The sequence below is a fragment of the Trematomus bernacchii genome, unplaced genomic scaffold (assembly GCF_902827165.1).
Source record: "Trematomus bernacchii unplaced genomic scaffold, fTreBer1.1, whole genome shotgun sequence".
Taxonomy (NCBI): domain Eukaryota; kingdom Metazoa; phylum Chordata; class Actinopteri; order Perciformes; family Nototheniidae; genus Trematomus; species Trematomus bernacchii.
In genome coordinates this window covers 6,592,846-6,619,193 of record NW_022987720.1, presented here as the reverse complement: position 1 = coordinate 6,619,193, position 26,348 = coordinate 6,592,846, and the positions used below count along the sequence as shown (strand labels likewise).

The 26,348-nt window shown below is 40.7% G+C and overlaps 1 pseudogene; it reads right to left on the bottom strand.

Moving 5' to 3' along the window:
• The window catches only part of LOC117492888, a 36,967-nt pseudogene extending 10,709 nt beyond the window's left edge, over positions 1 to 26,258 (bottom strand).
• Positions 26,259 to 26,348: the final 90 nt, after the last annotated feature.

Here is a 26,348-nt window from a genome sequence, read left to right as displayed (position 1 = left end):
GAGACAGAAAAGTAGTTGAACGATATTACACAGCACACTGTGGAAGATGCACAGTCCCACTCACCCAGATGCTGCTGTTGGGCTGCAGCCAGGGCATATTGCTGCTGCTGAGCTGCACTGAGCTGCTGCACCGTGAGGGTATTTGATCTCTGGAACAACTGGACCAAATAAAATAAGAAAACAAGAAAAAGGATCACAATCTGTTGAATGATCTTACAATCATCTCTCTTTAAGGATGTGTTGTGCGATTCAACCAACCTGCTGCTGAGAGTTGTAGTCAAACATTCCTACTGGAGTTCCTGAGGAGTCCACCTGAATCTGATTCCCGGCGTAGTCGAACTGGAGCGACTCCACTCCGGCCTGCTGCTCCATGCCTCCCATGTTCTGGGGTTCCTGGTTCTGGAAGTCCTCAGGTCCCTTGTTCTGTGCGGGGTTGTGTTGTTGGAGGACATGTTGGTGGTGCTGTGCCATCATCTCCATACCTGGCTGACTGGGACCCATTCTCTCCACAGCCTCAGTAGGGGAAGCTTGGCGGCTTCCAGGAGTCGGACTGGAAAACCAAAGAAGCACAAATACCAAATTAGAAGGAAACTTTTCCTTAGGAAGAAGGTCTATTATAGTTGTTAAGACGATTAGCTTTTATATTTAAATTAACTTGCCTATTTGGAAAATGTTATTATGTTTAGGCTTGAAATGGAAGGATAATCTAAAACAAGAGCTTCAGATAAGGATTCAAAAACGAATTTACATCTCAATCACATTGGATAGCCATTTGAGTTCTGATTGAAGAACAAACATACTTGAAATCTTTGCAGTCTCTGTCCATGCCGTTTAGTAGACCTCTTCCGTTTGCTTTAGCGGGATCATTCTCATCTCCCACCTTCTCTGGGCTCTTGTCCTCTTCAAAGGGGGATACTTTCTCTTGTACATCAATCTTCTCTCTCCCATCTTGATCAACATCTGCTCCACCCTAAATTCATAAAAAAAAGGTTAAGACTATTTGCGTAAGAGATGGCCCCATTTTGAAATAAAAAGCTAAACTTACATAGCCTCCATTCCTGTAGCGACCGTCCATCTTGTCCCCAGGAGAAGAGCTCAGGACGTACTCCACCATGCTCACCCCCAAGCCTCCGCCTTCTGAGCGAGGTGAAAGCACAGAATTGGCATCACCATTCCCATGGAAACTCTGGCCTGGTCGCCGCTGCACCATGATTGGCTGAGACACTGAATGATCTGAATGAAAAGCTGTGATCAGACATCGTAATAGTCGTGTACATAAACCAAGCTGGGTAAACAACCCAGTCATAGTCATGCAACAGTGAAAGTCAAAGTCAATGTCAATAGGTGATCAGTGGTGCTATTTTCAGCCATGAAATTTGTCTTAAAATGAATTCTTGATCTTGAAATTATAGCTACTTGAGAATACAATAAAGACATAGGAGCCACTCACGTGATGTTCCCCATGCATTGTCCCTCCACTCCTCTCCAAGAAGCATCCCTTTCCTTCCATCCTTGGCCAGCTCATCAGAATCCCATAGCTTTTTTGCTGGCAGATGCTACAAATAAATTGTAGAAATTTGAGATGAGTAAGTAAGATGTCTTATGCCATGTAATATGTAAAATATGCAAACCAGTTTATTTAAAATCTGATGTTTAGGGATAAACATTTTCCCATTACTAATACTCAATCAAAAATCTCCCTTCATTACATACCTCAAAACAAAATGTCAATTTTCCCCGTAAAATGTTAAAGTGATGCCAGAAAACAATATCTCGGTTTGTCAAAAACTATAATTACTCCAAACATTTTTTGAAAACCGTGTCAAATAGACAGCCAGGCGGCCTTGACAGTTTTGTTTTTACGGAACTCCGAATAAATAGGGGACGGATGTCCAGTCGGTCGGTGGACGAGTGGCAGGCAGAAGGCCTACACTTAAACTGTGATTTCAGAATAAGATTGTTTCTTTTACTGTCCTTTTTTTCTGTAGAGGAAGTAACGAAACCATAACTCGGGATTCATTTGTTGTTTGAGGAGCAATATCTGACTCAGCAGCTTTAAGACATGAAGAATCTATTATTTTCCAGTTCGCTGTAATGCATTATTTTCACCCGAAAGTGGGCGGGCTCGTAATTTTGGCCGGAACTGACGTTTGCCCCCTCATACTATATTTTTCTATAAAAAAAAAACCTCTGTACTGTAATTGAAAATAGACAGACGTTAGGAGGAAAACCTCTTACCTCTCCCATGCCCCTCGACTCCAAAGCAAGAGCCTGGAAGTCGTAGTTCATTTCATCTGCAGCACGGACCTGAGACAAAGGAAGAAAACATGGACTGTAACCAAACAGCTTTAAGCACTAAATAAGAGGAGACAAAAAAGATATGTTCTGATCACTAAGTAGCAATTGGTATTTGTTCAATTTTACCCTGAAAAAAAATTAGGTTCTGTGACAAACCTAAACAACCAGAATATTTCAAGCGGCTGCTCAGCCAACAAAAGCATGTTCAATACTGAGGATTTCAACAAGGTGCTTTATAAAATAGGCCACAATACATCCACATTTCCTTTGAAATGTGTAATTCTAAATGTGTAAGCCTAATTAGCTTTCCATAAGTTATCCTAATCACCAGAGTACAGATCCAGGAGGATTTTTCATAAACTGAATGAGCCATTGTTCATTTTTCTGCACTGAGGCTGATGATGCTGGAACTAATTTGGATGTTTAAATGTCAAGATAACAATCATAGCACTAGAACACTAAAAGGACTTAACAAAACAGAAGAGCTGCGCCCAATTTATTTTCCCTCCGGACCATCCTGATTCTGTTACATATGATAAGCAGGGTCATATTTTAAGGCAAAACACTGATGTAATGCAACATTAACCCAGACAGACACAGCTGTAAAATAAAAACACACAGAAAACAGGTTACACCGAAACATTGTTCAACAGGCCCTTATTAATGCATACAATGGACCTGACATGGGTTTATATCTCGGCCCCATGGCATGCGTCTCAATAATTAGAAGGTTGGCCCGAAATAAGTGTTAGAATAGATAAAAGAGAGATATTTTTATTTTAAATCACAAAAACATATCAAACCTTCAAAATAGCTTATTGGTTGGGTTTTGGTTGGATAGAGCTAGTGAAATAATTCCAGTCTAGTCCATCCTAATAAACATACTTTAAATAAAAAACAAAACATGAACTTGTTTTTAATTTTCAGCATTGTCTTTTTATAGCCCAAACTCATGTTGGTTAAGTGAGGTGGATGTGATGCTACAGGTACCTGTAAGAAGATCAAATTCAATGCAGGAAGTGAAGTTTGTGCAACAAAGAAAGAAATCTCAAAACTGTTTAGATGCCAAAACACTGCACAGCTGTTCAATTCTGGTAGACAGGGTATTAGAAGTTAGACTGGTTATCATAGCGACAGTCACTCTGCAGCTGTGCTAACAGTGGACAAAGCTCTGGGGCCTCATTTATAACGCCTTGCGTAGGATTCACGTGGGAAGGTTGCTTACGTAGTACAAAGCAAAAAATTAGGTACAGAAATGTTCCGACATTTTCCGATTCACAAAACATTGCGTACCGGCGAAGAAATGCGGCGCAGCTTTTGCAGGCTTCACGTAACGCCCATATTTGCCTATAAATAGTCAAAGAAACACCCATTCATTCATTCATTTTCACTGACTGCATGAAGAAGATCGTAGGAAATGACGATAACAGCTAAAAAAAGACATCTCACACCGTGTCAGATTTGGGTTATTTTGGGAAGGTCGAGATAAATCATAATGTTTGGTGGATGCAGTTTGAACCAGAGTAGCAGCATGGAGGTCGGATCGTCACCAAAATAAATAAATAAGTGGTCCGAAAAAAGTTAATGACAAAAAAAATACACATAACCTTCCTGGGCAGTGTGTTTGTAACGGGGACAGGAGACACCCCCTTGATGAGAAACTCTAAGAAATGATCGGGGAATCCCTCCGGAGTGGAGTCATGACGACTGGATCTGAATAACTTTTTTGTATTTGGTGGTTTGTGTTCCAGCTGTCGATCAGCAACTATATATCCATAATCCACCAGTTAAAGGAAATACAACTAATGTGTTGTGTTATATTAGCTGTACAATTTACCACATATGGTGTTCTTAGTTTCCATACCTCCTGTGTTTCACGAGCGACTTATCAAGTCTTGGCAAACGGCATAAAACACGATTAAACGTGATAGTATATAAAACCATGCTCGTATCTACAACCTATAGAAAAGCAAAACGGCGTCAGTTTAGACGCAATTCTGTCCTCCTGCTTACCGCATCATTTATGAGAAAACATTTCATAACATTAACACAACATATTCCAGGTGCTTTTAAATAACCGTATTTATTTATTTCTCCAAGTTATGTTTTTGTGTGCACTGAGGAGTCGCAAACAGGCGTTTGTTTAATCATTTTAAGATTGGCTTTAATCAATGTTTGAAAATGAATTCTTCATATGATAAATGAGGTAACATTTTATTTATGGTATTATTTCCACATATTTCTCTCCATTCTTCCTTCTGCCAACGGTGTCGCAGTTTCTCGTCTCTCCCGTTGTTGTGCTTAGTGCGTACGCATGGGTTAGAGTTTGCGTGGAGGACCGCACATTTTCCCGTCAAGTTAGTATTTTATAAATCGCAAACATTGCGTAGAAACTGGCGTACGCCATTTTTTGAGCGTATATCCCTTTATAAATGAGGCCCCTGGTCTGACTAGATTTGCCTTCTGCAAATGAGAAGGCTGCATTTTTTAAACAACCAATGCTGTTGCTGCCCTAACATACCTGGGTCTTGAGGTGGCCCAGTGACAGACTGGTGATCTGTCCAGGGTTGACCGCACCTCTCAACCAAAGTGTGCAGGGAGAAACTAATACTCAGTCCTTTTTGTTAAGACGCCTCAATTCTTTTTATTTGGCTGGTAGAGGTAGTCTTCAGAGGGTTCTACAGAGAAGGTCTTACTGGACCGACAGTCCTTTCCTCTTGATATATTATTGCCTGAATACGTCTGGATCGGACCCAATATAAATTCAAATTAATGAATAAGGCACCAACTCAACTGTAGTAAATATTTCCATTTGATTTTTTGTTATTAATCCGATTACACTTCTATAACAAATACAATTGACTGTTTTAGTCAATAGAACCTGCCAGTTGTCTACAATGTTCTTTAACCAACAAACCCTTTTTTTTGCATGTAGAAGTCCTTTGTATTTAATGAAAGTAGAACAACCCCTTGGCATATCGGAGACAAATTCTGCACCCTAAAGCATTACCCTCTACCAACAAAAGCCTGTGATTTTAGATCAAGAGATCCAATTTCAATAAAACAATATTGATGGTTATTGATGAATGTCTGGCATCTGGTGTAAAACATAACGGATAAAGAGAGCATGTGACCTGAATTAAATCAAATAATGTAACACTAAGTGCAAATGCTTTACCTGATCAACATGATTAGCATCACCAGTTGGCCAGCGATGCTTGCTGGGTGTGCAACCTCCAAGCTGCTCCCCGGGCTGCCTCTGAAAGAAGTATCCAACGGTGGCGTCATCCTGAGACCGTCCACTCAGTGGAGGCTGTGGGGTACCCGGGGTAGGGTGAACAACCCTTTCCATTCCCTGTAAATGTGGGACTACAGCAGCCTGTCCAGCTACTCCAACGTGAACTCTGACACCTACGGACTCAGGAGCGCCATTTGCATGCAGCATCCCACCTCTTGTCTCCTGCCAGGCCACGTCATTCATACCTAGGATGCTGCATGGAACGCTCATTCCACGGTAAAGCCTACACAAAACAAAGAAGATAGACAAACAAATGTTATGTTGACATGGGTATTCAGACTCGTTTCATCCCCCTTTTGTGCTTTTCTGCATAGTAAAAACATCATTACTTTTAATAGACTTTAAGTAAGTCAGTAATATGGTTTAAGTACCTTCTTTTTATTTATATAAAGTCAATGTAGCACCAATTTCAACTTGACAGTTTACCATATACAGTAAGGAAATAAAATGCTGCAAGTAAAACATGTGGGCGTTATTGCTGAATTTATTGTGAGGAAAAGTACACCTTTATAAAAGATTAAAGGGAAAGTTTTCAACCAAAAGATTACTACATGTATAACAGGTAGGCTACCACTTATTTTCTTCGCCGGGAAATGACTAATTCCCGAGATGCTAACTTCGTGCTACGACTATAACAATAGTTTATGTTGCACAAGATTTCAAAATGTAGTTGACGGATGAAACTGGGCAGTTACATAAAATGGAAAGTCTAATTTCGACGGTTTAATCATTCACGAATGGGTAAGGCAAGAACAAAACAGGTAACTGACGAGCATGTTGATGCATGAATGCTAGCTAGCGTTGTCTTTAGGCTAGTGTTAGCTGGTGATCATGGCAAACGAAACGCTACCGTTAATGTTAATGTTACTAGCGATGCAAAAACACTCGATGTTATCGCATAACATTGCGTATTATATTCCCACTGCAAGAACCATCGGTAATGTTTTACTAGCTGCACTGATATATCCAACATTACTAGTCGATGTGACAAACCGATGGGCAAGCCTTCAATCAAGCTAACGATGTTAACCTAGCCTGCTAGCCCGTTGCTAACAAGCAAGCTAGCCTAGCCGCTTTGACTGATTATTTACGTTACTTATATTTCCAAATGTTTAATAGTTAGCAATTCCTTAATGTGTTGCATAGCATTGTATGTTTGTTACAGTGCACGTCTTCGTCGGTACTAGCTGATATCGTTTTTGTTTATTGTTCTCAAGTGATACTTCACTGAAGCATTAGCAGCCAGCTAAAAAGCTAACGCTAGCGGGGCCTGCTGTTTATTATTGGTTTGGCGACACATCAAAGTTACATTTGTGAATTCACTATTGTCTTACAGTAGCGTGTGGGCTCACCTGTTAGATGGAAAACCCGTAAATTTTCCTTGGTTCGTAATAAAGCGTTGGTTGAATGCAGACACGCCAAATAAACCCAAATAGCTCGGAGCTAGCACACGCTTATTGCCAAGTTGTGTGAGCTAAAACATGAAGCAAACACTGAGTGTCTAAACAACATGGCCCCCCTTCAAGTTCCAAACAGAGGGGCCTTAACCGCTAAACAAAAGGGGAAATACTCACAGCACGGCAGTCGCGTTTAAAATAGTCGCTTTGCACAGCTTTTGCCCTGAACACATAAAGAGGAGATACTCACGCGTTGTCTTGTCGAGAGAGGGTCTCTGCTTGTAGCACGCCGTCAACCCAATTCTATATTGTTTTGTTTCCTTGGAGAGAGCGGTGATTTAGCAAGGCTTGATAGTCAAAGCTAAGAGTTTGCCTACGCTAGTGCCCCCTCCCTGTAAATAGCGTGAACTACGTAGACATGCGTATAACAATGTCGAATTGAATTTGCCTTCCCCACGTACCTTTTGTACACCATGGCAAGATGTATTTTATTTGATAAGCAACCTGACATCCATCATTTTGTTCAAATAAGCATTTCCCATAAAAACTTCTTATTTAAATATATATTTTAGTTGAATTAGAGCGTATTGAATACTAGACTTGTATGGACAAAGGATTATCTTTAACCAAATATATAATGTTTAAATTCGGATATGGGGAATGTTTAATGACGAGCAGCCCATAAAACACGTCGTCTTAGAGAGGAATAATAAAATAAAAAAAGCCGTGTTCATTATGCAGTTTGATTCGGATAATTTAAACTGATCCTGGGTCGGGCTTGTCCTCGTGGTCCATGACCCTCCTCTCCATAAGGGAACTCGGTGAGATCCAATCACCTCTTCCTCTACAAACTGTGAGCTCACCTCCCTATTTCCGATTGGATTGCTATATTTAGGAAACCACCCTATGCTTTATAAAGAGATCGCACTGTTCCTGGTCGATTTTCTGGAATTAGGAGGCAGGAGTGCTTTACGGGATACGTCTCATTTAGACTTTAAAGGCAGAAGGAGTGACTACACCGGGCACATCTGTGTGTTTGATGCCACGTTTAAGCGAGCAGTAGGAAAAAGGAAGGAATGGCTGACATACGGAAGAAACTTGTCGTGGTGGGGGACGGCGCATGTGGGAAAACATGTCTTCTTATTGTATTTAGCAAAGACGAGTTTCCTGAAGTGTATGTTCCGACTGTGTTTGAGACATATGTGGCGGACATAGAGGTGGAAAACAAACAAGTCCAGCTAGCTTTGTGGGACACAGCTGGACAGGAGGACTACGACCGGCTGCGCCCCCTCTCCTATCCGGACACCGATGTCATTCTGATGTGCTTCTCCGTGGACAGCCCGGACTCGTTGGAAAACATCCCAGAAAAGTGGGTCCCTGAAGTCAAACACTTTTGTCCGAATGTACCCATTATATTAGTGGCCAACAAGAAAGATCTGCGCAACGACGAGAACGTAAAGAACGAGCTGTCCCGGTTGAAGCTGGAGCCCGTGAAGGCAGAGGATGGCCGGGCCATGGCCATGCGCATTGGCGCATATGACTATTTAGAGTGCGCTGCCAAAACCAAGGAGGGGATCTGGGAGGTATTCGAAACCGCAACACGGGCTGCCTTGCAGAAACGCAAAATACCATCAGGAAGTTGTCTCAAATGCTGTGTTTTGATGTGAATCGACGCAGACAACTGTGACGCGCAGACAATATGCTTCCCCCGCTGGGATCTGTGTCTTAACATGTACGGGCAGAGACAATGGTTTGGATACTCCCATGTAATCACACGACCTTGGTCGAACCAAACCCAATGACTGCAAACAGGTTGTTTTCAACACCCTCGATGATGGGTTGATATCGGGGCGTGTGTCTGTGAAATGCACTGGTTACAGCATGTTATTTGTTGTCACATGATCCCTGTCTGGCAGGTTAAGAGGTAAAAAGGACAAGCTTAATATCAGTGGATGCCTTATTTATCCCCTTTGTAATAATGAGGACATGTCCTTTCTAAAGGCCTGCTTTCGAGCCAAGGTTAAAATTGCTTACTTTTTGTGTTTCAAAGTGTTTGCATAGGCCACTGCCTTCTGCCAAGGTTATACTTTGTAATAAGCAAAGCAGTAAAAAAAATTGCACTCGATATTAATGTCCACTTTGTATTGTAAACAATGACTATTTAGTTTGTGAAATTGCACAGCATCTGGACACTACAGTGATTCACAGAAAGTGTTATGAGAAGTTCAAGTCAGAGCAAGGATGCCTGAGGTCTTCTGTATAGTTTCTTGTGATGTTTTGCGCCATTTTGAATAAAGACATAGCTTAAGTTTACAGTTAAAGAAATCAGTTGTCTCAGGTTTGTTAAAAGTATGTTGTCGACTCCAGTATTAAATGCCTAGTTTAGTAGTTCCTACAACAGGTAAAATAAACATTGAAGTTCAAAGAGACTAAACATTGGCCAGCATTAAAAAAAGGCCAACCACATTGTCCAGTGTAGTTAATTCCAAGTATCTTGTAAAATGTACAAACAGTTAATAGAAATATAATTGTTATGTTTGCTAAGCATGTTACTATCTTCCCTTATATCTCTCCTGAACCCAACCTTTGTAAGCACTAAGTATCTCACCATGTTTCTGAATTTGATATCCAGGTCTAGCTGTTTTACAGGCTGGAATATCTCAGCTGTGTTGTAGTAGACATTTTCTATTTAGCTACAGCTTCCTTTACAGTTATGGTGTTGATATGTCCAAGAGAAGATTAAGCATGTGTGATGGTTTAGCATGTGAGTGCTATGCTCAGTTAAACTTGTTTTCTTGGAAAATGTCAAGAAAGAAGAATGTGCCATGTCGGAGCTCTATGAGCCAGTAGAACAGGGTTATGTTGGGTAATGGAAGGGTGTGGTAATTAAAAAGAAAAAAATGGAATTGTTTCATATGTTATTAAACCACAATCTTATGATAATTACACAAAAGGGTATCCCTTTGACAAAAACAGTACTGTTTTATTTATGAAGATGTTAAAATGTGTTTACAGGCGTTAAACTGAGTTATTATTAAGAGAAACAATTCAAACTTTCCATATCAATGTCTTCCATTATGACTGTGAATGTACCTCAAATTTGTTATGTCAAAAATATTGTTGGAGCTTTGAAGTTGGCATCAGTATTTAACGAATTTGAGCCAAAATTCCATCTTGTGTAATAAATTAAACTCATGTTTAATCTGTGTCTAAACAAAAGTGCTGTCCTCTTACAGGATAGTGGGAGTGCTGGTTTAAATGACAGCTATGAACATCAATTACAGAGGGTGTTGCAACACTGAATCCAGGATATAAATCCTTGGTGGATTTACTATACAAGTTGTTCTTTTAGTGACAGAGAAACAACATTTTTCTTAAAACATGTCATTTTTCAGTGGTTAATTAAACAACAATTGCTAAGATAAATCTTAATAAGTTTATAAAGACTATCTTTTATAAATCAAACCAGATACAATGGTGTAAAAGTCACATTCCTCCCTGCCTTCTGTTGCTGGGCTTTTTGCTGACTTACAGGACAGGAATGCATTGTGCTCGACTGGTTAATTTTCCCACACTGGCCCCCCTCATGTGCCTCTGATTTCCAATGTTGTAAGGTTATTATTCAGTGATCAGACAGGGCAGAGCATCATGTTTTATGAAAACAGAAAAGTGCTGAAATGTGCCAAACATATTTGTTTGTAAGAGTTTATCATGACAACTTTATTGTAATGATATAATGTTTAGCTTTGAATGGGACAATGCACATTTCTTTTGAGGAAAAACAATACAGTATAAGGGAACAAGCGGTAATGTTTTGGGAAAGTCAATAAAAAATCAATGTGTCACCACCTTTTACTCTCACTTTTTTGTCTCATTTTCTCAAACTAAAGACACACACTTAGTGTTGGGGTTAAGCTGGCATATGTTTCAACCAAGTCAGAAGTAAAATAATAAATGTATCTACAATTATGTGACCTTAATGTTTGGGATTTTTGTTACTTTAAACAATAACTTTAATATAGGTATTATGATTATTGATGAAAAGTAACGAAAGTATATTTACTGATGTAAATATTGGAGGTAGTTGTACTGTACGAGTATTTCCGTATACTTTATTGCATATTTAATATGGTTATTTAATATTTAAAATAATTCTCTTTAACTATATTGAGTTGACTATATACTTTTGATATTTTACATTTAGCTGATATAACTTCTGCATTTTAACATAAGTGAGATTTTAAAAAGAATGTATAATGTATTTTTCCAAATGTTGTATTGCTACTTTTGATTAAGTAAATACACTGAACACTATTGATTATAACAAATAGCCAATAGCCATCACAAAGAAAAACACAATTCATGCATTACAAAGGGTGAATCCATTTTAAGACTTAGCTTTTACATATAATAGTATGTTTACAACAACTGTCAACCTTACTCACTTGTTCTCATCGTTTTGTGATAAGAGAGCATGTGTTTCACAGATGCTATTTGTGTCTCTGCTAAATTTAGACCCAAGGATACAAATGACTAATGGGCATAAGACAGGGCATAGTGAGCATTTTCAAATGTTACTTTATTGCGACCTGTTCAGTAGGCTGTGTTGGTTTTTTACCCTTTATATAGTCTTTTTGAGGGAAGCAGCTTGAACTCAAACTGTTTTTAATGTTTGGAAAATACCAATTCATACATTAGCTGGAATAATACAGCTGAAGAAATGTTATTGTGGTGTAAAAATGTTAGCACTTTAAGTTATTCTGTTACTTTTATAAGTCTGTAAAGAAGTTTTGTTTTAGTCTTATGTTCAATTATATAAAATAAATACAAAGAGATGTAAAATATGCAGTACAAACTGTCTTTATTGAAGGCCACATATTGTTTTTAAATAGTACAAGACACAAAGGGCGCACGGTAGGACCAGAACAACTGGGAGTCTACTGTGAAATAACAAACAAAATTAATAATTGGAAAAACAGAACAGAGATAAACATTATGGTTACACAACAGATACAGTCAATACAAACACTGACATATATTCTGGTTAGCCATGGTCAGTTGGTTGAATTATGCGGAAAATGATAAAGGAATGTTCACTTCCAACTGTCTATCACCTACTCTCACATATGGTTCAATACTTTGGCTTTTCTCCTTAAGTGTCTTAATGACATTGTTGTGGAAAGTGTTCACACGTTTTGCCAATAAGTCAATCCAGGACTGGATGTCGGCTTGAAGCTGTTCAAAAGACATGTCAGCCAAAATATTCTGGAGTTTAGCTTTCACAGCTTGAAGATATTCTACAACAATTTTGCGTGCCTCTTCAACCTGCCGGGTAACATCAGCCAGGACCTGAGAGTTGATGGCATCATCGTATACTTCAGACACAAAGTTTGAGAGCTTTTCTACGTTTTGAGATTTAAGGGTTTGCAGAAACTTCTCACTTTGTTCAGTGGTAAACTGCACAAATCCAGATAATTTATTAATGATATCTTCCAGCTGGATTTCCCCCAGTTTCCTAACAGTGAGAATAACTTGGTCCTGAATTTTCTTCAAAGCTACAAACAAGTCATCAAGAACTTCTCTACCAATGACAACGTGGTTAGAGCCAGGAAGAGTGAATTCAATGGCTTGGACATAATCAAGGACCGCTTTAAACATGGATGCTAAATACTCTGGAACCCTTTGAACAGCCTCCTCAGATACATCAGCAATAAAAGTACTAAATTCCTGGTAAGCCTCAAGCCCAGACAGCCTCTGTTCATACCCAGGGAGCTGGAACTTGGTCTCTCTCAGGAATTTAACAACAGCATCAAGGACAATTGCAACTTTCTTTTGGTACTCTTGGAGGATCAAAATGGTATTATCTGTGACAGTTGTCAGAACAATAGAAGGGTTTACTGCTGCAAGGTTGTCAATTGCCCTCTTGAACATCTCTTTACCCTGATCTTTAGCCTGCTCAAAAGAACCCCCAAGGCTTCTCGCTTGTCTGTAGATGGTGTTATATGTGTTGACAGCAGGATGAGATACCATTTCCATGACTGCGGGCACCTGTTTCTTCAGTCCCAGCACCATCTCATATGGCATCTCCATGTTCCAGGTTGTCTGAAGGTTCAGCTTCTCAGAGTTCATCACAGACATCTTCAGACCGAAGATATCAATGTCGTTTGTTGGCTCGGACTGTGGGGTAAAAGGAAAAAAGGATAAATATATTACTAAAAATAAATATACTGTTTTCAATTAAATCACAATGAAAGGTTATTAATAAGGAAAAGTTATCTTACCGGGTAGCGACCGTAGACTCTTGCTTTAATTTGAGCTGGGCGCTTAGTCTGCATCTGAAGTGCAACAAGTCCTGCAGATGGAGTGGACATAGAGACAACAAGGCCTTCCTCTGGATTTCCAGTAATCTCCTGATAGACTTCCATGGTCAGGACAGGTAGATTGATCTTTGCTGAATTGGTGATGGAAGTATCCACATTTTCATAGCTTAAGGTGATAGTGCTCTCATGGTTTCCCTCAAACATTAAATGTTTCACAGACAGGACAGAGGTCATTTTAATTCCACCAACTTTGTTCAGGTTGGCGTTGCCCTCAATCTTTCCATTCAGAATCTCAAACTCAGAGGTTGAGGAAGCATCAAATTTAATGAGAATGCTTTCCTGGTTAAGGATGCTGGCATCAGTTTTGAGAGTAACCATTGCTGTTTTCATGGAGCACTCGTAGGTCAGATCCCCCAGTACTGGAATTCTAATGTTCTGAATTTTGGGCAGAGTGATTTTTGGAAGAGTCAGCTTCCTGAGGGCAGATGGAACATGCAGAGCAGGCATTGTGATGAGACTGGCGTCGGGGAGGGGAATGGTGAATGAGGACACCTCGACATTAATCACAGGAACTTTGTATGCAGGAATTGTAATGACTTTGGGCAAATCAATGCTATACTTTTCATACTCTGCCTTGGCTTCTTCATAAGTTGATACCAGGACAACAGCAGCCTTATCTTTGTGGATGAGCGCTTTCTTGTGCAGAGTCTTGACATTTTTATTAATGAAATTGATGAGTGGCTCCACATTGATGTCAATTGTAATCACCTCAGGGTTCTTCATGTACTTCAGCTTGGAGTTCATGTCAAATGTCTGCTGAGTAGTGGTCAGGAGGTTGCTCAGGCCAGTGTCTTCCCACAGAGAGTAGTCTTCCACTTTTGGTGTCGTCAAACCAATAAATGGCACAGTCATTTCTGGAATGGTGATGGGCTCCTTTAGCATATCCAGATTTGCTTCTCCATTGATCTGGGACAATATGTTAATTTCACTGTCACCATTATCCATGGTGAAGTAATGGGAGTATTTGTACTGATTGAATCTAGCCAGACCGTTCCAGCTAGCCTGCTGCATTTCAGAGTTCAGGGTCAAAGACATGTCATTCTGGAGATCCATCTTTCCAGACAGCTTCAATGGAAGGGTAATCTTGACATTTCCCTTGTTCTTGGTGTCAAACATAAGCTCACTAGGTGTGATCAAAGCGAGTGCAGAGTTTGAGAGAGTTCCTTCAACCTTTCCTGCCAGCTCAACACTGTGAGAGGCAGTTAAATCAATTTTCATGTCTCCAGCATTAGCCTGGAACTTGACCTCTGCAACGCTCCCCTTCATGAAAGGTGTTTCTGTCTCAAACTTGGAATTGATAATAATGTGGCGGAAGATGCAGATTTCGGCATCCACATTTTGATTCAGTTTGAAAAAGATGCTATCTGTTGCTCCAGTGAAAGTGATTTTGGCAGTGTGGAGATCCATGACCACCTCCATGTCACTCTTGTGGTTTATCTCATCTTCGATGTCCAAAATTGGCGCTGACCATTTTTCATTGGCCACATTGGTAACGGTCAGACGGGCAGTTCCAGCTTCAATCTGGAGGACATTCTTTTGATTTATCATGATTAGGGAATTTCTGTAGAGGGGCGCTTTGAGGTCATGTTTGTAGACAGTCTCCACAGTGGCAGAAACTCCATTTTCCATTGCAAAGAATGCATTGTTGACCAGCTCGGCAACAAAGACCTCAGTGTTCACTTTTCCAGTAGTGTCAGCAGAAGCTTGAGCTGACAGGCCATAGAGAGTCATTGATCCCTTGTGGTCAAGTGAGACACATGACTGATCAAGTTTAATGTTCTCTGAGAAAGACAGGCGACTCATCTTCGGCGCAGCCAAATGAGCACTGGCATCGATGGTGTAGTCGAGGATTTGCAAAGTAGATGTAGCCTGTGAGTTAAGGTTGATTTTGAACTCTGGTGTGTCTGATGTAATTGTGGTGTTCTCAAAGTCAGCAGTGGTCTTAAGTTTGAGTTGTGGTATGTTTACTTTCAACTCTCCGGAGAGTTTTCCAAAACAGGGAATCTTGCTCATATCTGCCACTTTCTCTTTCAACTCCACAGTGAATGTGTCATAATCAAAAGATCTGATTTTCTGAACCATCCTCATGAAATAGTCTGTCATGTCATCAATCAGCTGTTTGAAGTTAAAGGTATACAGTTCATTCACAAGGTCCTGAACAGGTGCCATCAGTTTTTCGAGCAAGGGCTTGATGTCAATTGACTTGATAACAGCAAATGCAGACTGGATCTTTTCCCTTACCTGATACTGCTTCATAATTTTAACAACCTCATCCATAATGGCCCCAATCATCTTCTCCACCTCATAGCTAGAAAGGATCTCCTCTACTTTGGCATACATTATATTGAAGTTGTTAGCAATGTTATGCTTCTTGATCCAAGCCATGATGGCGTCTTTCCCTGATTTGATCACATTCATGACTTTGTCAGTTGGGAATTTGTCTGTGAGGTTGGACATGTAGTTTTCGATTGAGTTGATAAACTTTGTCAGTTCTTTCATAAAAAGTGTGAAGTCAAAGTTGATGGAAAGGATGACAGCCTTCAGTTCTGACACTTTGTTCTGCATTGTGGCACTGATCTCATACTTGGTGTTGATGTCTTTCAGCATCTCAATGCTGTGGCCCATCATCCTCATCATTGTGGTCTTTACATTTTCAATAACTGCAGGCAGATGCTCAATGAATGGGATCTGGATGAAGTGACTGTCACTGTTCTTGTCGTATTTCACAAATCCAGAGATGGCGTACTCTTGATTCGCCTCACTGAAGAGGGGGGTTGAAACAGCTCCTGACATCTCAATACCCAATCTCTCTGCGTTGTTAAAGGCATTCATTTCTTGATCAAAACTGTGCTCATCCACGGAGGATACCATCTTCAGGCTGACACTTTGCTCTTGGAAACTCAGCATGCTGTTGAACTTGTTGTCCATGTTGGTGTTGATAATGGGTCTGTTCTCCAGTTTATGGCTGGTTGAGGCTCTGTACTCAAATGATTGTGTGAACAGCAGGGGTTCAGCCTTCAGGAGGAATTTGCTGTATACTTCGCCGCTCTGCTCACCATAAAGATACACTGCACCATTCGAGTTGAAAATGGCATCAATATTCAGAGTGAAGGGTTCAGCAACAGTTTTGACTGTACTGTCGAAACGGAGAGCTGGTGAGTTGAAGTTAGCCACACTGTCGAATTTCACGGTCAGACCAGCAACCTCCATATCAGTGGTATGTGCCATCTGAGCAGACATGAGTTTACCATTTGTAGTGCACTTTGCAGAGAGGACCATATCGACAAACTTGACTTCGTAAGTGTGCTTCAGCTCTTCCTCTGAAAACGCTCCCTTCATTGTTCCAGTCAGCTCCAGGTTGTAGGGCTCTGCCTTGAAATGGGCATCATTTACCAAGTTAATCTCCATGATCTTCAGGTCATTTTTCACATTAACTGCAACAGTAAAACGCTCCATGTTAACTGTGATGTCATGCATGTATGAGTTGCTGTTGTCAAGGAAGTTGTCAGTCTTTGAGTTGAGGGTGAAAGATCCCAGTGAGAGAGACAGTGAGTGGATATTTTCAGTCCTCATCTCATTGCGAGATCCAACAATTTTGTTGGACATGATCAAGCCATCTTCATTCAGTCTGAAGTTCACTCTGTTCAGGGTGTTGATGTCAAAGAGATCACCCTTGAGGATGGAGTTGAGATACACTTCTTTGCTTGCAAGCTTTCCTTCAACACTGAGCTCTGCCTTGTTATCTTTAATGGCTCCCTTGGTGGTGATAGACACGGTAGCACCAGATGTGTCAACTCCACCATGGAAAACATTCTCGAAGGTCATTGGGCTATACTGAGCAGTCGTTGTACAGCTGGTGGTCAGGCCATTCTGGTTCAGGGCCAATGTTGCCTTGTGAGAGGCAAGGCTTGAGAAGATGTTCAGGGATGCATCAGCATTGATCTCCAAGCCGGAGGGGTTCAGGGACCCAGTCAGCAAAGAGTAGGCACGGTTCTCGCTGTCATCAGCTTGATTCTCAATTCTGAGGCTGGTCTGTCCATCAGAGGCAGAGAACTCCATCTGGCTACGAACCATGCGCTCATCAGCCTTGGTCACAGAGTCAGACTGGATGGTAAGCTTGACATCTTTGTAGCTAAGGCTCACTTTGGTGGTGTGCTTGATTGGTTCAGTGTTCATGTTGGTGTTAGACTCAATCAGAAGTTCCTCGTTTGCATAAGATGCCTTGATCTTGTTGGCAACCTTCAGGATTTCAGAGTTCACCCTCAGTGTACTCTCCAGTTTAGCTTCTTTCTTCGCTGGCTCAACAGAGAAAGTGTGGAGATAAGTGGTGCTGGCAGCCATGGGTCCAACAGTCAGGCTTCCGTCTGTGTTGATATCTCCAGAGAGTATGTTGGAATCTATGGTGACCTGGGTGGTAATAGTCAGAGATGTGTCCAGACCCACAGGAGAGGTGGCATAGATGTTATACCTTCCTGTTGACAATACACTCTCTGTGACGGCAATGGTTTCAAGCACATTAAAACCTGTGCTCAGGAGCATGGTGTTCAGGGAACCATCAATGTTGAGTTTCATATTGCCTTCTGTTGTGTCAGTGATTGTTGCAGCTCCTTTAAAAAAAGACAAAACAGTAAAACATTAATTAGCATCAAATGGGTTGTTGTGTCCATAGAATTGAACTGAAAATGTAAAAAAACTACAAATTAAAGCATGAATAAATATTAAATTACCCTCAGTTGAGAAGGAGAGAAGTTTGATTGGACTTTCAGCCATGACGCTGAACTTGGCCATGTAGCTAGGAGTCTCTTCACTGCTGTTACCAGCAGATGCAGTTGCTTCCCAGTCATAATAGTTGCTGTTGAGTTTGGCAAATGCTTCCATTTTGCCCATCAGAGGCAGGCTGAGATCATATTCAAGAGGGATGGTAAAAGTGGGGATTTGGATCTCCCGTGAGGCAAAGTCGATTTCCAGCTGAGGCACGGAGATGTGTGGAGAGTTGACCATTGAAGGTATCCTTAGCTCCTCAGATGATTTGCCTCCTAGAGGCAGGGGGACAGTGATGGCCAAACGCTCCTGGTTGAACTTGTATATGATGTTGCTATCCCTGGTGAAATTATTAGAGAGGAACATTGATTATTATGTAACTTTAAACAGACATTAAACTTTTAAGGACATTTACAAAAATGTATATACATTCATAGTATTAAATGTGGTGTTTACTTACAGGTTCATGAATAGATTTTCAGGCATGGAGGGCATGGAGGGCATTTCCACACTTGCAATCTTGTTCCTCAGAGTCTCAACATAGGGAACATCAGCTGAGATCTTGTTCATCCAGATATCACTGGCCTGATAAAAAAGCAGCACAGTTTTCATGCTTTAGTCTAGAACAAGAACTAGAACAAGGTCTGCTCAAATAGTTGTAATTATTATACTCGTTTCACCTCGACTGCCTTGTTGATGACATGACGCACTTTCATGTCGGTCTTGACAACCTGCTGGTCCATGACATCCTCTGCAAGCTGCCCGAGCCAGGCCTGGACGGCTTCAGTGTAAGGCACCAGGATCTTAGTATCTGCATTCATGTTGGACGTGAACTGAACCTCAGCCTGGTCTTCACCTGAGATACAAACCATTTCACATGTTATGTTTCCATTTGAGACATTGTTTTGTTAACATCTATCTTTAAAGACATTTTAAAATATTTTTTTCAAACAGACATACCATATTTGAATATGACTGCCTGAATGGAGGAGGTCTCTGGGAGCTTGACATCACTCTTGATCTCAAGGGTGAGAACATCAGCATTTCTCATGGTAGCAGTGATAGCAGCGTCAGTCTTCAGTGAGGGGACCAACAACTGAACTTGCATCATGCCATCAGTCATGGCCTGAAGCCTGTGATTATTTAAAACAAAAACAATTCAGTTAATACCACTATATAAAAACATGCATTTGCTGTTGTTGACATGTGAGTGTAACAGTACTCAGCTCTGAGTAATATTAAAATGTAGATGTGTTAAACAAATATTTTAGCTTGTTTTACTCACTTGGCACTGCCAATCAGAGAGAGCTGGGGCACGTTATTGCTGGAGATCTCGAGGACAATGGATTGGCCTTTGGCAATGCTGTCAGTCATGCCAATCTTAACGCCGGCCTCAACATCAAAGTCAGGTACCTGGATCTGGGTGGTGAAGACATTCTTGTTCCTGTTGTACTTCATAGTGGCTGTGGCCTCGGATGGCTGAGAACCTATAGCAAGCAAAAGTATAACTTGATTACTAATGTAAACCTATAAAATGAATAAGGACGTTAGAATGCCACATAAAATAACTTTTATAATTATGAAGGTTTTTTCCAAAAAAGATGATCATACCCTCAGCTCTCAGAGCCAATGTCAGAGAATCGATTTTCTGGAGACCCTCCTCTCCTTCGCTGAGGAGTTCGTAGGCGATGGTGGCTGTGTAGTCAGAGACCTCGTCAGAAGGCTTGATGTCCAAAGCAAACCTAGGGTGATAAAAACAAAGTTTAAGTCTCTCTCTCAAGTAAGGCTTCTATGAAGTTGTACTGTGGGTCTAGAAGTAATTGTGTATTAGACTTCTGGCTGATTGCTTCTACTAAACAGTATATATGTTCTTACTGACAAACGAGTAAATTACAGAGGAGATATTAAAATGATATGAAATTGACATATTTTTAATGAACAACTTACTTGGTCTCTCCATTCAGGGGGAAGAAAGGAACAGCAGTCTTATCACCAGTTGTGGCGCGGATTGTTTCGGTGCAGTATTTGACTCCAGAGAAGAGAGGTTTGCAGCTTGATTCACCCTCTGTGTGGGGGATCACTGCAGACTGGCCACCGCCCACAATCATCACTTTATTGCTATTTCAAAGAAAAAACAACAAACATCAGTTTCCATTTTCCAATATTGCTGTTTAAGATGCAGAAATAAATACTACCATTTACTTGTAAAACTCTTTAATTTATTAAATATAACATGTATTTATGTACTTTATGGTTTTTGTTACCTGATGCTCAAAACCCTTGTGGTGCCCTGTGGGGCGGGGATGGAAAGCTTGACCTGGCCTTGCTCCATGGTAATCTTGGCATTGAGTGTGCTTTCATGGTAAATGTTGGTGTGCATCTCAACAGCGGACACAACGAATTCAGGGACATGGACTCCCATCTGAGTCACAAACTCAACTCCAATAGAGGGCTTGAACAACAGCTCCTGCTGTTAAATAAACAACATGTTTGATTTAATACATTACAGTCATGAAATAATGTAAAATGAAACTGCTAATATAATAGAACAACAATTGTTATTGATATATATAAAATACAACATAATTGAGGAAGAACATCAATAAAGGATAGGTTTAAAACGTACCATGTTTGGAGCCATGCGAATGCCTCCCTTTGCTCCAGGAGTGAAGGTGCCAGACAGAGCAAATGTCAGAGGCATGCCGGATGCTGTTGGCATGATGAATTTGTTGTCCATGAAGATGTAATGGGCAAAGAGCTCATTGTCAGTGTTGGACATCAGTTTAGCCATAACCTGATTTAAAAAAAGAAAAATGGTTAACATGAAATCTATCTTGATGTGGAAAAAGAAAAATACTAGACAACAACAACAACAACAACAACAACAACAACAACAGTATAGAACAGTACCTTGGAAGGAATGGTCTTCAGGAAAATCTCTGCATACATTTGTGCATTATCAGCAATAAACTTCAGTTCGCTGCCCTTGATGAAGCCAAGCTCAGCTCCCATAATCTTCAGGTAGGCCATGGCCTCTGGGGACTCTTGACTCTGCAGATCCTTTACCAGCTTGTTGAAGTTGCGAACAATTTCTCTTACAAGATTTTCGGGAACCTGAGGGAAAATTTCGATTAGATGTGGTGATATCAGTAAAAATGACAACTTAACTGATAGAGTTAAACATAAATTAAAGTTAAACATAAATTAAACACAATATTTACCTTGCGTCCCTCTGTGTCCATGGGAGATACCCATTTATCCATTTCCTGTTTCATCTTTGGTGGTATCTTTTCCAAAGTCCAGTACATAACCTTTCCCAATGTGTCAGGGAAGAACCCGTTCTTTCCAAACAAAGCATCAATGGTTGGCTCAAGGCCCTTTCCTTCCATGCCAATCTATTAAAAAAAAGTAAGATTAGTTCAGAAACAGTGTGGGTTTAGTGTGTTTAAGTCTGCCTCATGGACGAATAATATTTAAGGGGCAGATTGGTATACTGTTAAAAAGTCCAACAGACCAAATAGTAATAAAATACCTATTCTATAGTTTTCTGCCAGTAAGGGTAAAACAACTATTTGAAACAGCAACACATTGATGATTATTATGACCTACAGTGTTACATACCTCCCAAAGATCCATGTCAAAACCAAAAACTTGCAGGGTAGTTTCCAGCAGCACCTCTCTTGGCAACTGGCTACTGGGATCGAAGACCATGTTGCCCTTAATGGCGGCCTGCACATTCTCATTGGCCATGCCCAGCTTGTAGTTGCGAGACTTTGTGCTGTAGTCACTGTGTGTGGCGACTTCAGTGTCCTCCAGGGCATCCACGATCCTCTTTCCAAGCCTGGAGAAATAATGAAACAGAATATTAAATATCAGCTGAATTTAGGAAGTTTGGTTATTAAATGACCACAGTATTTCCATTAAATAAAGCATATATTGTGCTGTTAGTTGAAAGGTGTTCCATTCTTACTTCATGGTCTCTGGATCAGTGGAGGAAATGATATTGTAAATGTGGGAGGTAACAAAGGACTTGATCTGCATGTTCTGCTCCTGATTCAGCAGCTTCTTCACTATCTCGATGTCACTATCCTGGGGATTTCTCATCAGGATCAGGTAAGCTGCCAGGCGCTTCTGCACAGCACCCTTGGGGTACTGGCAGACCCTCTGGAGGTTAGAGCGAATCTGGATAGAAAAACAACAGTGTTAGTCATTGCGGAATCTCGATAACACTATACAATTGGGACTCAAGCAAGTGTTCATCTGTGGAGGGGGGCGTTAGTTACCTCATCAGTAGGAGACATAAGTCTGAAAGCCTGGATGGCAGCCAGCTGCACAGACAGTGTGGTTGCAGGCTGTCTCATGCACTTCAGCAGGGTGTTCTTTATTGCAGGGTCGGCTGCCTCCATTGCATCTCCCATATTACCAACAACCTGGATGGAATAGTATAGATAGTAAGAAAAAACGTGGAACTGGATGGTGCCTTTTTAAGTTTTTAAGTGGCCTGTGTGTACAAGATGGGTACATACCCTCAAGGTCAGGAAGGTCAGATCTTTATCCCCAGCGCAGTCTGCGCCCAGGAGGGAGGACATGAACTCAGAGACAGCAGAGATCTCGGGCGTGACACCTTCAATCCTGTACAGTCTAGAGACAAAGTTTGACATTAATTTTCAACAGAAACCACCACTCACTGCTAGAGTATTGAAGAGGACTTTCTTTAGATTAAAAAAAAGAAACAAATAAAGGTTTACTTACTTCCTCACTGCATTGCTCAGAGCATACATGATGGGTTTGCTCTGCTTGTACTGAGCCATTGCCAGCATGTCCTTCACCATGAGAGAGGAGGGGTTGTGCAGCAGTCCCAGGGCGTACACACTGGCATCAACCTCAAGAGCAGCATCTTCGAAGGTCCTGAGAACCTTCAGCATGGCGCTGGTGCACTCTGGGGTGCCGCACTGAGCCAAAGCTTGCCATGCCAGAGGTGCGGACATGTCCATCATCTCAACAGTAGCAGATCCGAGTACATCGACCTTCAGGCCACGCAGCTCAGACACCAGCTTGTGGAAGAGGCTGGCGCGTTCCTCGCCCTCAGTGGTCTGTGACAGGGTGTTCAGCTGCTGCATGGTGGCAATGACAGCATCCTTGGTCTGCACAGGGGACTTATCGTCAGCAACACCCATGGCCAGTTCCACAAACTTGTTCTCATCTGTAAAGAGTCATCACAGAAGAAAATGTGAGAAAATGCATGCAACAAATGTAACGCATTTAAAGCACTGAGCATTTCTTTATTTATTTTTCTTGTAACACTCACCACGTTCAAAGATTCTGTCATTGATCTTGGAGGTCTCTCTCAGAGTCACAGTCTGCTTCACCACAGTAGAAATTCCATATTCATTCCTGTTTGCGGAAGATGAGACAAATTCAACAAATTAGTCATAAATAGGAAATGATTACACTTCATTTTACATACCAATATTACTTTTTAAGTGTATGACTATGGACCTCCCATCAGACTAAGTTTAGAAAAGAGCCCACCCCCCTTAGTTCACTTACTCAGTTTCACTCATTTCTGGATGCCAATGGGATCATGACTAAATTCTTTGATCCCATAAAAACTAGTCAAGATATTGCTGTTTGACATTCGACAAAATGTCTGTGCTGACGCATAGGAACGCGTAGGAACAATTATATTTACTTTACAATACATTTTCACTTCTATTCACTGAGCCTTTGTGTACCAATTTGGAGCCTCTGTTTAAAGCATATATTAAATTAGGAAAAATCACTTGTCAAAAAATGTTGTTAGCATGGCGCTCAACCCACTTTAGAAAAAGGTCACTTTGATACCATAAGATTTTGTGAATAAGATACCTGCATTATTTTTCTTAAACTTACTGGTAGGAAAGGGGCAGGAAGATGTGTTTCTCTGTGCAGGTACCGCTGGTCATGTGCTTCTTCTGGTTGTCAAAGTGGTAGTTGCAAGTCTGGGTGCTGCTAATCATCTTGGACAGAGGGAAGTTCTGATGGTGAAGAGACAAATACATTTTTGTTAGATTCTCAAGAGCAGACTGTTGGAAAGTAATGAAAATAATATGAAAATAGCATCTCAAAGCTTCACATCAGTAGTAATGAGTGTTTATTTTACTAGCTTTGTAAGTGGATTTATACCATGAAAATGTAACTTCATCACTTACCATGCCTGTGATGAGGGCCAGAGGACTGGTGACCTGCCTGCGGGCAATGAAAAAGTCACATTGGGACAGATCCCTGCTGACAGTCACATCGGTGGCGATATCCTCTGAGGCGTTGACGCTGAAGTCGGTGGGGCACATTCCATGAATGGTGGCCTGAAAATTATAAGAGGCATCATCAATACTGAGGAAACAATTAAAAAACACAAAGTTGCTTGTTGGTCCTTAAATCTGATTATCCATTGATCTAAAAGATTGCCCCCCATTATGAGAGCAGGTGAGGCCATTAGCAAGATAAACTTATCTAGGACTTTGCCCTGCAGCTGAAGAGTGTCATCGTGAGAACATGAGGTTTTATCACCTGTGACAGGCACCGCTTATCTTCTTTATTATGCAATTTCTTTATCTTAGCATGAGCCTACAACATGATCAGGATCAAGCTCCACCCTGTCCTGAATTGATTAGAAACTGCTGTAAATACTAACAAAACTAAAATAAGGCAGTAAAACAGTAAGATGAGCTACCATTTGTTTGTTCTTCTCCTCTTCCATTACTGGCACGATGAGAGCAGAGACGATTCCTCTTTTGATGTTCAGGATGTTGACAGGCTCGTCATCCTCAGGGTAGAGTTGAACACGGAGGTGTCCTTCAACTGTAATCTTCAAAGCGTTCCTGTTGACGTGGACACATAATTATTGACAACCTGCCAGGCATTCAGCCCATCCCTTTTCTTTGGTTTTCCTATCATTAGCCACTTTTCTGATCATACAGTCCCCAGATTAAGAGCTAAATAACACAGATGAGTTTTACATTTTAGCTGGAAACATAACAACTTACTTGGCCATGGCAGATGTGAAAGCCTGATTTTCATCGGCAGGACGATACACTGCGTTTCCTTCTGTGTCCACACCAGAGATCTCGCTCAGAGAGCACTCTGTTGTGCGCAGGATGAAGCTACAGGTCTGGGGCACTTCAACTTCAACCTGTGCAGCAGATTAAACATTTCATTAGGACTATTGTTTCTACTTTAGAGTCACAGCTAGCAGTAATGGTCATGACATACTTTGCAGGAGACTTTGGGGCCGCTCTTGTTGTCAGTAGCTCCGTTCACGCCGTTAGAGGTCTCAGCTTCATAGTCGTACACAAAACGCCGGAAATTCTTGAATCGTTTTGCCACTGAAATGTTTTAAAACATCAGTTAGATCTCTGTCATGTTAAAGTTTAATACACTGAACATCTCTTTGACATTCTATAGGAAATACACAGTTTTGATATGCCTTTAAATAGTTGAAAACTAAGAATACATGACAAATGGTTATTAACATGTTAGGTTATCGATAGGATTCAAAGAGGCAAATCACTTTTTTTTTGGTGCATTTACTAAGTTAAATCACATCTTATAATAATCAATAAAACAATTTTAATATTGAAAAAGAAACTCACATGGGCAAACAGGGGATTGTTCTTCAACACTTCCCACATCTTGCTCTGTAAAGGAAGCACACATTGTTTATATGACATTTAAAAAACTGCTACGAAGGTTCAACTCAAGACATTCGAATAGTTACGAATATTTTAAATCATTATAAAGCTCTAATTATTTATATTCGTGCTCTAAACGTTGAATTTAGCTTGTCGTCAAATTTGAAAAGGATTTGAATACAATTAAAGCAGAGTACAAAACAGGCTATGAAATATTGTCAAAACAGCAACTTCCTAAAGGGAAGGACCCTGTTAAAAGCCACTACATGTTTCTCTCAAATAAACTAACATTAATAATTTAAAACTGTATCCTTCAATTCTATTAGCTTTGAAATAAAAACACAATACTTACGGGCTAGTGTGGATGTGCCCAGCAGCAGCAAAAGGCAGAGCTTGATACTCCCCATGTTTGGCTAGTATAAAGCTCCAGTAGAGTCTTCCTCTTTCTGTGAAGACTAATTCTTATGCCTTGGTCCCTTGGCTTTTATACTCCTCCAACCTCACCGATGTGATTACCAGGACTTGCGAATGTGTTGCCCTGGTT